Source organism: Aegilops tauschii, chromosome 6, assembly GCF_002575655.3.
Source record: "Aegilops tauschii subsp. strangulata cultivar AL8/78 chromosome 6, Aet v6.0, whole genome shotgun sequence".
NCBI lineage: Eukaryota > Viridiplantae > Streptophyta > Magnoliopsida > Poales > Poaceae > Aegilops > Aegilops tauschii.
In genome coordinates this window covers 19,975,598-19,988,580 of record NC_053040.3, presented here as the reverse complement: position 1 = coordinate 19,988,580, position 12,983 = coordinate 19,975,598, and positions in this window count along the sequence as shown.

Below are 12,983 nucleotides of genomic sequence, written 5' to 3'. Positions count from 1 at the left end.
CGTGTCGCCGGGCTCGCACGCTCCAGCACCTCATTGCCGACCGAGCTGGCCAGCACGCAGAAGGAGGCCAGCTTTCGTGCTCTGCCTCCGGAGCGACGGCGGGATCGGGGCAACAGCGTTGGCGTGGCCATCACCAGCGCGGGCGCGTGCCATACGGATACCAGTCAGCAGGGCCGGTCCTGAGTTTTCGGGGGCCCGGGGTGAAACTAGAATCCGAGGGGCCCTAAATATAAACATCAAACTAACAGAATTTGAACTCTGAAAAACTTTTCTCTACATAAACTTTGGTGCAACTTTTTAGGTTTTCGCTAGTTCATCATATCACAAACAAAATATACATCCCCCTAAAAAAACTACAGTACGGACCATTAATGTTTTCTATAAAACAAAATGGTATGGGCAGTACCGTCCCTTTGATCCCTAAGCTCACAACATTAGCATTGTTTTTCTGTTATACTTTGTTGCGGTCCTAATTAATAATACAATAAAATTAACCACACCAATGTCCTAAGATTTAATTATATAGCGTATTTTTTGTCTATGTTCTATATTTCGTTTCTTACTTTCCTCAAACTGAAAGTAACTTCACTTGGCAAGAACAGGCAGACACTATCTATCACCGACCAATTTAATCCGGCCAAGATTCAGAAAAGTTAAAATCTACGAAACTTTTCTTGTATCAAGAATTTCACATGGTAGTATCTATTTACCTGGATGGGACAGATGTATGGCTCGTCCCCAAATCGAGCCCACAAGCCGTCCATGGATTTCTCCCCGTGCTCCAAGGACTGAAGACAACACTCAAGACGACCAACGCTTTGACCTGTTCGGCTTGAACAGGCACGGTATACAAGCTATGATCTCGCTGCAGTCGTACGCCTCCCCTGAAGACCTGCATCTGGCCAAGGGAGTGGATGGGCACGGCGAGGTCGCTGAAGACCTGCAACACGGTGTACTCTTTCGGCCCGCCGGAGGGAGCCTTGGAGTTCCCGTACCCCGCATATCTCGATGTGTGGCGCCCGATGGGCCGATGATCTCGGGCGCGCTAGATGTGCACAACAGGCACCGATGGAGGAAAATCCGGAAGACGGCGATGCGCAATGGAAATCATGTAATCAAGCATCGCCATTACAGGCGGAGTTCTCGCTGTGGCTCACCATTTCTTTACTTGATGTCATGGAATGGATCTAGATACAATGAGCTTCGGTCGTTCATGCTCTTCTCACTGTGAAATTGATCTGGTAGGCATATATAATGATATTCATGTAGACATAATTTTTTTTGCCATGATATATCTTTTTGAATTTTGCAACACCTGAATTGATTGGACTACTGCAGCTTCATTCAATTTCTCACCCACTATTTTTAGTTAAAGTTATTATTTCACTTCTGTACCCTGTAATGGAGTGCGCGGGGCAAAAAATTTATATTTACACATGAAATTATTTCGTGGGAGCCATGGTAGAGGAATTAGAACATACTCTTAGTCAAGATGGTGTTAAGTAGTACAATAAGCTGGTAATAAACCACACATTCGAAAAATAATAGATTCAGAAAGGAGGCACAAATGAAAATCAATGTCGTGTAGTAGTGTGGTACTCCATAGAGTACTGAAACTTCACTACTCTCTCCGGTTGAGGTCGCTCGGCTACATTCAACACAGCTATACATATGCAAATAAGATAGCTAGCATTCATCTATCTTGGGGCAAGACGAAATGCCCAAAAGGAGAGTTAGTTTGTTGCCTTGCGTTAGTATTGACATGGGTGAACCAACAAGAGATGACTTATCAAACTGTTTGCATGGGAAGGGTAGGCATTGGGATACCACCTGACACGCTCCGATGAAGTTCAGCTACCATGCCAGCGTAGCCTGTCACTCCGTTCCCCTCTGCACCAATCTACGTTGCAATCACTTTTTGGATCGCCATAAGCTTTCAATAGTCTAGAGACACTGTACAGACTACACAGGGGCTTGTGGATTTGACGCTGAACTCATTTTCCTTATTTATCTGTCCTTTTTTTTTCCTGTAGTTTTGCTCCAGCGCGCTTGTTTCAGTTACATAAATGGATGTTTCGGACACATGGACTCACAAAAAAAAACTAAGCTGGCGAGCTTCTGTTCTGATTGTCATCTTCTACGAGCTTCTCCGCAGTTTACGGAACTCTTCGGCTGAGTTGAGAGTGTTCTGAGGGTGCTTGAAAAGCTTCCGTGCTACGAATGTTCAGAAATTGAGCAACGACCTCGTGTCCTGAGCATAGAAAAAGCAGAAATGCAATAAAACATGGAAAAGATTAATATTTCGTGCAGCCGCTTTGCCGACCAACGAGTTTGGCAGATAGGCATGCTGCGAAACAAGAGCAAAAATGAAAACATGGAAACTATCAGCAATGCATATCTACTTATCAGAGAATGAAAAGTATTGAAGCAAAAATTGAAGATTGCATATATAACTGCAGATAAAATGCAGGTTTGAAAGAACATTAGCTAATCCAACTAATTTCAGATAAACATGAGCTAAAAATTAATGGAAAAGTATTGGAACAGTAGCTAAATTTCAAAGAAAAGATATATGTAGTTTCAGAAGCAAAAACTGAGTTCCCTGTGCTATAAGCTAGCAGTACAAACATTCCTATAGTTTCAGAAACATAAACTACAGACATAACCTATAAACTAGTTTCAGAAAGGTAAGTTTCTCTGAAATTACATATATGTTTCCTTCCCTTCTCTGAAACTACATATATGTTTCTCTGAAACTACAAACTGGATAACTGCATGAGCTACAGAAGCTTTGAACTAAAAAGAAAAATCCTGCATCGCTAGTTTCCTGCAGCACATCAAGTCTGTACCACTAATTCCCTATAACACATCAAAATCCTGCATCACTAACTTCCATGTAAAAAATGCTACAGAAGTTTTGAGCTACAAAGATTCAGAAAAGGATAGCATCAGCTACATCACATCAAGGGGATAGCATGAGCTCCAGCAGTGTATTCGGAAAGTCAAATCAACAATTTTGCAACACCGGATCTGCAACATCCAAATCCCTACTGCACATCTACACATCTACACCACCTATATCACCTACATCATCCACCTCGGCGCCGACGACGAGAGCATCTCCCTACGTCGGAGCACCGCTACGATGAGCTGCAAAAATTCAGAAACTGACACAAAAATGGGATCATGCAACTTTAAGTTCTCTCTGCATCACAACATAAACTATGAGCTTCAGAAAAAATAAAACAAAGGGGATCTACAGAAACTACGCACTCTGGAAATTCAGAAACACACAAATGGGATCCAGTGAACAAATTTTCAGCAGAAGGGGATCCAGTGCACAAATTTGTAACACAACATAAACTACTAGCTTCAGAAAAATGAAACAAGGGGATCCTACAGAAACTGCATGCTCCAAAAATTCAGAAATACACCTATGAGTTTTCAAAACTATGCGCTCCAGTGCACAAATTTTCACCAGCATAAAAACTGGAAAAAAAAACGATCCCGAAACTCGTTGTCGCGCCGTCGAACTACCTACAACACCGTCGAACTACCTACAACCGCTCTGCTCCTTGTCGCGCCATCGTCTCCATCATGGTGACATGCCATTTAAATTTTTTGAGGAAAATGAACTATGAAGGTAGCTAAAACCTAAAACTAACTAAACGGGACTTATGGACGCCACTTATTTGCCATTTACATCCCCACCGGCCCACCTCCTCCCATCGAATCGTTCGCCAACTAAGAGGGTCCTATTTCGGTTATGTTTTGTTTCTTTTAACAGTTCCCTAGTAAAAAAATCAAACAATCTGTATCCAAATTGCCAAGATCTAGAGTTGATTCTAAGAAAAATCTCCAAACTAGGTGAGAGCACGTCCGCTAATTTGCAGCAGCAAATAAACTGAACTACCATTTCAGCAACCTAACACACATATCCAATGCAACAAATGAACAAGTTCGCTCGTTTATGCTTCCATCTCAGCCAGCAAAACCAGACGAACAAGATACTCCAAATCAACAGTCCAGTTCATCAGGACGCCAACAGAATGCCTTCAAGTAGAACATATGCCGCAACAGAATCACATCAGTAGTTGAGGAACACAATCCATCCGCACAAGGAAACCTACAATTCTGACGCCGTTTCCTTCCTTCGGGCAAATGCATGCTCAAGAAATCAAACAGGGAAACAAAATCAATCAGTACAGGAAAATACGCACTAATTTACGCCCGCCGCCCGACTTCCGGAGCATCTTGTTCAGGGGGGAGGGGGGAGGGTTGTCCGATCCATAACTGTCAGCCACCGCCGAACCCGTCGTCGTCGTCGCCACTGCGGAGGATATGCGCCGACGCCGCCCCCGCCACCCAACGCCCTGCGCCACCCGCCGCCGCCGCCCTCCCGAATCCAGCCGCGTATCCCTAGCCCTCTCAGAGACAAGAGTCGATAGAGCTGGTCCGGTGGAAGAATAACTGTACTGAAACAATGGCTCTGTTTCAGAAACAATAGTAGAAAACAGGGCTTTGGTCACAGGGCAATATTAACATTAGTCCTGTTTCAGTCACGAACCGGGACTAATGGGAGCATTGGTCCCGGTTCGTGCGGCTAAGGCATTACTCCCGGTTCACCTGAGCCCTTTAGTCCCGGTTTGAGACACGAACCGGGACTAAAGGGTGCAATGCCCATTAGTACCGGTTGGTGGCACCAACCGGTACTAAAGGTTAGATCTTTAGTCCCGGTTCGAGCCACCAACCGGTACTAATGGGCTTTGAGGCATTAGTACCGGTTCATGGCACGAACCGGTACTAAAGGTCCCATTTTCAAACTCTACCCCCCCCCCCCCCCCCGACCGCCTTTTTAGTTTTAGAAAAAAAGAAAAGAAAATGATGGAAATGTCAACAAAATAAAATAAAATAAGTTTCCATGTGATATATGGTCTAGTTGTTGGAAAAATTTACAAATATGAATTTCAACTTTATTTGGAAAATCTCTATGGAATTTGTAAAATGGGCATAACTTTTGCGTACGAACTCGGATTAAAAAGTTTTTTATATGAAAAATCATCTACTCGAAAAGATACATCCGAATTCAACTGGGGGAACCCCGTTGAACATTTTTAGAATCCCAAAAAACCTAACAGGAAAAAAGATACAAGACTTTTAAGATCTAGAGGGGGAACAATGGAAAAAACTTCAAACTTACTAGTGGTGCACCATTTGCTAGGTGCGCCACTAGTAACAGAAAAAAAATAGTTTCGAACTTTTTTTGGGAAAAATTGTTTTAAGTTTTTTTGAATTTTGGTCAAATCTGGTCAAACTGTGGTCAAACAATGGTCAAACTAATTATTCAAGAATATTAGTGTTACTAAATAATTATTTCAGTTTTTTTTAATTTTGGTCAAATCTGGTCAAACTGTGGTCAAACTATGGTCAAACTACTTATTCAAGAAATATTAGTGTTACTAAATAATTATTGTTTTTTAAAACAATAGTTTCAAACTCAAATAGTGAAATGTGTGACTTTATGCTCAAGCTAAATTCCTGAGGGTTAATAGGATTGACATCTTACTATTGTCAGGAAAAAACAACAAGTGCAGACTTGGAAACGAGGGAGAATAGAACCCGGAAGTTAAGCGTGCTCAGGCTGGAGTAGTGAGAGGATGGGTGACCGTCCGGAAAGTTAGATGATTTGGAATGATGAGGGGTGATTAGAGATTAGAGGTTAAATTGAGCAGTGATGAGGGGTGGTGATTAGAGATTAGAGGTTAAAATAATGCAAAAAAAATTCAAAAAAATTTGAAAAATATCATAAAATTTCCTTTAGTCCCCACGTGGACGGCCTTTAGTCCCGGTTCGAGTAAGAACCGGGACTAAAGGGGGAGGCATTAGTAGCGACCCTTTAGTCCCGTTTCAAAAACCGGGACTAAAGGCCCTTACCAACCGGGACAACGGGCCCTTTTTCTACTAGTGAAACGCACGCGCGCCACGCGGAAGCGGGGAGGCTGTCGTCCGTCCGATTAATAGATGATCCGACGGACGCGGAGCCAGCGGATGCGGCGCGAGTGATCGGTCGGGTGAAGGAGAGCTTCATAACTTAATTTGGACTTTTCGTTCAAAAGATATAAAATTTGAAAATCCAAAGCTAAAAATGAAAGCACGCTTGAGGGACTCGGTGCCCTAAGACCTGCGTGTCACAAATCCTCTCCCGACTCCTAGTAGGACTCTAACCACAAGGTCAAAATATCCTATCCTGATTACAACTTGGACTACTGAACGCATCCACCTATCCAAACTCAGCTAGATCACGTAGCCACGGCACGCAAGCAAAGTAGAGTACTACTAGTACTACACATCTACATGGCAGCCAGCGAAATTTCAATTACCTCATGCTATTTAAAATCAAGATTACTCTAATATATAGAGAGCGAGTTCCCTCCGTGTGCAAATCTTCACGGCCGCGCCTCACCATCTTCCATTGAACTCGTGTATCACTAGTGCTCAATTCAACGCTAGCTGTCTCTAACATGGAGCTGCCTGCACTAGTGAAGTTCACAAGGACGAATAGCAGCACGAGACAGCGGGATCCGCACCTAATTTAATTTAGCGACAATGTATGTTGAAGTGGCCATGGTTTGTACGTTAAAGTTCTTATTTATTCATCTTTATCACGTCATTTCACAGGCCATACAACTACATGCACGTTGCCCATAAACATAGGGCTCCTCCAAGTAGCATGATCAATGTTGAGAGAGAGAGATAGAGATAGAGAGAGAGAGAGACCAGTCTGTCATACCATGTGATTTCCCGGTTACGAATTAGATGTATTGGGTGTTGTTGCAGCCCCCTCTCTCTCACTCAGGACTAGAGATAGAAGAAGGAAGAGCACAATACACTGGAGTTTCACCCGGCTGCACATACAGCCCCGTTACTATTCCAAAAACACCAAACTCTGCTTCATAAACACACACTGGTATCAGTGACATTGTAGTCCAACAACGACGCAGCCCTCAGGTTTCCTAGCTAGCTCTTCGCTGCATGCAAACAAGCAAACCGGCCATGCGCACGACACGCGCTATGTGCGCGACGCGGCCAGCTCCACCGGTCGCCGCTAACAGCCTGCTGACCATTTAGCTAACTAACTCATGCCGCTGACCATCACGCCACACACATACAACTGCTACAAGACACACTACACATGCACGCACACATGCACGCACGGACACTTTGCCACGGCTTTCTCTGCGTCCCGCACGTCTCGCGCGCACCCGACGCGCCCGACCAGACCGACATCACCAGTGTGTGCCGCACGTCCCGCGCGCACCCGACGCGTCCGACACTGGCGCCACGGCTTATTCTGGCCAACACTTACCCCCTAAGCCGTGGCCTCGCTGCACGGACTGCCGACAGGGGCCCTGGCTCATCGTCGTCGCCTCGTCGCCATGTACGCCTCCGCTGCGTCTCCGGCACAAGCCGCCGCTCGCTGCCGCTGCAGCAGCCCGCAGTCCCGTGCGCCGCCACGCCGCGTCTCCATGCCACGCGCCTCCACGGTTGTCGCGCCGAGTCATCGCCACCTCTGGGCCACCACGCAGGTCCTTCGCGACCTGCTCGTCTCCACGACCGCTGTGCCCTTCGCGCGCACGACATCACACCGCACAGCCGTGGACTCGCCGTGCGTTGCCGTCGCCACACGCTCGCTGCGCGCCGCAGCCGATGCCTCCATGTCGGCCGCGCACGCCGCGCTCGCCGCGTACGCCACCACGCGCCACGGCCGCCCCTCGAACCCTGTGGCTCTGATACCAATTGTTGTTGCAGCCCTCTCTCTCTCAGGACTAGAGGTAGAAAAAGGAAGAGCATAATACACTGGAGTTTCACCCGGCTGCACATACAGCCCCGTTACTATTCCAAAAGCACCAAACTCTGCTTCATAAACACACACTGGTAGCCGTGACTTTGTAGTCCAACAACGACGCAGCCCTCACGTTTCCTAGCTAGCTCTCCGCTGCATGCAAACAAGCAAACCGGCCATGCGCACGACACGCGCTATGCGCGCGACCCGGCCAGCTCCACCGGCCGCGGCCTGCTGACGATCTAGCTAACTAACTCATGCCGCTGACCATCACGCCACACACATACAACTGCTACAAGTAGACACACTACACATGCACGCACGGACACTTTGCCACGGCTTCCTCTGCGTCCCGCACGTCCCGCGCGTACCCGACGCGCCCAACGAGTCCAACACCACCAGTGCGTCCCGCATGTCCCGCGCGCACCCGACGCGTCCGACACTGGCGCCGCGGCTTATTCCGGCCAACACTGGGAACTTGAGTTGAAGATGAAATCTTTGGTCCAGCTCGAGAAGGGGCACCCTCCATGGTTATGTCCTGGTGCCTCCACAGCTGCCTTCTCTTTGTCTACTGCTGCTACTGCTCTATTGAATGATATATCTGTCTCTAGGCCACAGCAACCAAGATGGTGGCAGGACGAGTACTTAGCTGAACGGGGTGTTACGAGACCTACAAAAAGATGCAAAACTGAATGATTTAATACACTACCAGAAAAACTTGGTTTGCCGACGGCCAAATCTATGCCGACGGCACCCGTCGGCATAAATGGAGCTATGCCGACGGCCAAGGGCAGGCCGTAGGCGTAGAAAAGCCGTCGGCATAAATCCATATATGCCGACGGGGCCGTCGGCATAGACGAGTCCGTCGGAACCGCTCGAGATACGCCTACGGGGCCCGTCGGCATAGCCCTTGCCCAGATACAAGGTCAGCGCTGACTGTTTGACGACGTTGAGCCTACGCCGACGGCGCCGTCGCCATATCCGTGCCAGCCCTATGCCGAGGGCATAGCCGTCGGCATAGACCTGGCCCATACCCCTCTGCCACGTCATCGATCCGTGTGCTATGCCACGTCATCAATCCGTGGGACTGCACCTCCGTGTGTGCACAGATATGTCGACGGCCTAGCCGTCGGCATACATTTATTTAGTTTTATTTTAAATTTTGCTTTATAGTACCTATGGCAAATATATGCCTACGGTATAGCCGTCTGCATAGGCCCCTCTGCCATGTCATCGATCCATGTGCCATGCCACGTCATCGATCCGTGGGACTGCACCTCCGTGTGTGCACAGATATGCCGACGGCCTCGCCGTCGGCATACTATTTTTTTTTAATTTTTACTTTATTTTCTCATTTTTATTTTATTTTAGTTTTTGTTTTTGCATAAGATAATTATGCCTTATCTAAAAAAACATACCCTGATTGTATATCGATTGCCCCCCGTTACGAACGTCGCTATCGCCGTGTCACGGAGGGGGGAAACGGTCGACACGGAGGGAATTCTAATTGGTGGGGGGATTCGGGGTGTAGCTATGTCACCGAAACATCGCACGGGTCCCGATGCATATGTGAAAGTGTTCAGGCATGCGTAGACGCCCGTCTTGGGGCTCCGCGGTGTGCCCCCTGCACGCAAGGCAGTGCCGCCGTCACTTGGAGGGGGGCACACCCCGGAGACGCGTGCCGCCTCTTGGGACATGCCACCACACCACCCCACATGTATGAGGGCCCGGTGCGACGCTCGGGTGGCATTGCTACCCCCCAGGGCCCCCGTCCCGCCTAACCCTGTAGCGTTTGACCACGGGATCTAGCCCTTTGACTTTGCACGGACGGGCTTTGAGCAGTGGACCTATCCACCCGGTTGTGTTAGGTCAGTCCATAGGAACACTTTGGAGCAACATCCGGGCCAGACCCACGGCAAGATCCCCTCCGATTAGACCCGACGCGCCCGTTTTCCCCCTCCAGGTGCCGGCGGCGGCGCCGTCCGTGAGGGGGGGCACACCCTGGAGACGCGTGCCGCCTCTTGGGACATGCCACCACACCACCCGCATGTATGAGGGCCCGGTGCGACGCTCGGGTGGCATTGCTACCCCCCAGGGCCCCCGTCCCGCCTAACCCTGTAGCGTTTGACCACGGGATCTAGCCCTTTGACTTTGCACGGACGGGCTTTGAGCAGTGGACCTATCCACCCGGTTGTGTTAGGTCAGTCCATAGGAACACTTAGGAGCAACATCCGGGCCAGACCCACAGCAAGATCCCCTCCGTGTAGACCCGACGCGTCCGTTTCCCCCCTCCAGGTGCCGGCGGCGCCGCCGTCCGTGAGGGGGGGCACACCCCGGAGACGTGTGCCAGGCGTTTGCATCCGCCACAACACTTCCAGACTTGTGAGAGGCCGCCCACGCAAGATTTGGCGGCATGCTAGCCCCCGGAGGCCGCCGACCACAGTCGTAGACACGCGAAGAGCAATCCGCATAGAGGGAATTGTTCAGATACTACTCCATCACGAACAATTATGAAAAATTACCATCAGTCCTACAGCACATGTGCCCGCGTCCCGTAAAAAACTCATGATTTTATCGCGCTCCGAGTATTTAATAATATTCACGCTGCATCATTACCGCAGAACGTCTAGTACCCTGTCATCGCCGTTCGTGAGGGGGGGGCACCCCCAGGAGACGCGTGCCGCCTCTTCGGACATGCCACCACACCACCCCACATGTATGGGGGCCCGGTGAGACGCTCGGGTGGCATTGCTAACCCCCAGGGCCCCCGTCCCGCCTAACCCTGTAGCGTTTGACCACGGGATCTAGCCATTTGATTTTGCACGGACGGGCTTTGAGCAGTGGACCTATCCACCCGATTGTGGTAGGTCAGCCCATAGGAACACTTTGGAGCAACATCCGGGCCAGACCCACGGCAAGATCCCCTCTGTGTAGACCCGACGCGTCTGTTTCCCCCCTCCAGGTGCCGGGTACCGGGTCCCATACAGACGGTAAAATAAGAATCTAAAAATGTAATAATTGAATTGATTAAAAACTCCGGTATTCATCATTGAAAATGTACAATTGATGTGAACCTTTTAGTGCTCGGGCACCGGACGGCTGCCCGGGCACGCCCGGTGCCCGAGCACTGAAAAGTTCACAGCAATTGTCCATTTTCTTCATATAAGTCTAATGAATACCGGAGCTTATAACGTATGGATTAGTGAACTATTTAAACAGGTCAAATTGCTTTTCCCTCGGCGAGGTGGGACTATTTTTTCAAAAAAAGTAGTTGCCATCTATGCCGACGGCTTAGCCGTCGGTATAGGCCTCCCATCTATGCCGACGGCCGGGCCGTCGGCATATGTCCACGTTATCCACTCCCCCCGGGTTGCTGACATGTGGGCCGAGCCTATGCCGACGGCCATGCCGTCGGCATAGGGTCAACCTTATCCCCTCGGCCGCCCTCCTCCTCCACTCATTTCTCTCCCTCACCGCACCCGACCCCGACCCCTACCGCCACCGCCCACCTCCTCCGCCGCCCGCCCTGAGCACGCCACCGCCCGCGCCGCCCCGAGCACGCCGGCGCCCGCGCCTCCCCGCGCCGCCCCACCCCGAGCCCGCCGCCGCCCGCGCCTCCCGACCCCGACCCCGAGCCACCCCGCCCCGTCCCCGGGCCGGCCGCCCCGCCCCGACTCCGCGGCGCCCCGGGCCGGCCCCGCGCCGGCCGCGCCGGCCGCCCCGCCCCGCCCCCCCTCCGGCCTCCCTGCCCCGACCCCGCGCCGCCCCGCCCCGACCCGCTCCGGCCTCCCCCCCCGACCCCACGCCGGCCGCCCCGCCCCGACCCCCCGCCGGCCTCCCCGCCCCGACTCCGCGCCTCCCCGCCCCAACTCCGGCCGGCCCTCTCGAAGGTGAAAAATTTATGTATTTTTTAGTGTTTTTTTAGTAATTTTGTAGCTAGTTAGATAGGTATTTAGATAGATATTTAGATATTAGATACATAGTTAGATAGATAGTTGTATACATAGTTAGATAGGTAGATAGTTAGATAGATAGTGAGATAGGTAGTAAAAAAACTTGGTTAGATGAGATGCTATATGTTGCATATCTTGCAAAAAAAAATTGGTTCGATGAGATGAATCAATGATTATGACGAATAGGTGATAATGATGATGGTGAATATGTGATGACGATGATGAATATATTGTTAATGTTGTCAGTTTTTTGCCTACATGATGCAAAAATAAATGAATGCATGTTTAAATGTTTTAAATATGCTCTATTAGTTGTGATGTTCTAAATTTTTGTCGCGATGGAATTTGCAGGCTTTGTGGTGTCGATGTGATGATGTTGCTATTTTTTTTATACTCATAATGATCTTGATAAAATAATTGAAGACAAAATTTTGAAACTTACTAAGATGTGATGATCTTGCTAAAAAAATGATAGTCATGACGATCTTGTTAAAAGAATAGAAGACAAAAGTTTGACACTTGACTGAGATGTGATGATCTAAGTTGTTTTTTCGGTGGAATTTGCAGGCTTTGTGGTGTCACATTTCACCGGAGTGGCCGTTGTCCGACCCGTTGGTCCCTGAGCATCCCTCTGCTGTTCGACTACTTCCTCTACAGCGGAGGGTGAGCTACAAATCCATCACCTCCTTTTTCATGTGACTAGATTTCATTCTCAAGTCAACTGGTGTAACCTAGGCGTCTCCCGTCTGAAAGGGTTGCATCGGTAAATATGCATTCAATTGCATATTTATCACTGCAGCTCTTTCAGATTGTCCAGCGTTTTCCAGGGACAGCCCGAGGATGTGTAGATTGGGTATGTTCTCCATGTTCTACCCCGTTCCGAGACAGGATTTCGGCGGCGCCTCCCCATTGTTCTCCGGAGCACATTCTCTCGGCTATTTGCCGAGACGTGTATCTGGAGAACAGCGGGGAGGTGCTGCCGAAATTTTCTCTCGGAACGGGGTGGAATGGAGAACGTACTCAATCTACACATCCTCGGGTGGGATTAGGACCCATCTTTACCTATTAGAGATGTAGGTGGATTAAACGCGGTAGAAACTAAAAATTTGATGTGATTAATTTCAATGAATCCTTAATTTTGGTGTGTGGCTTGCAAAAAGCAGAGGATGGCAGATAATCAGTGGATG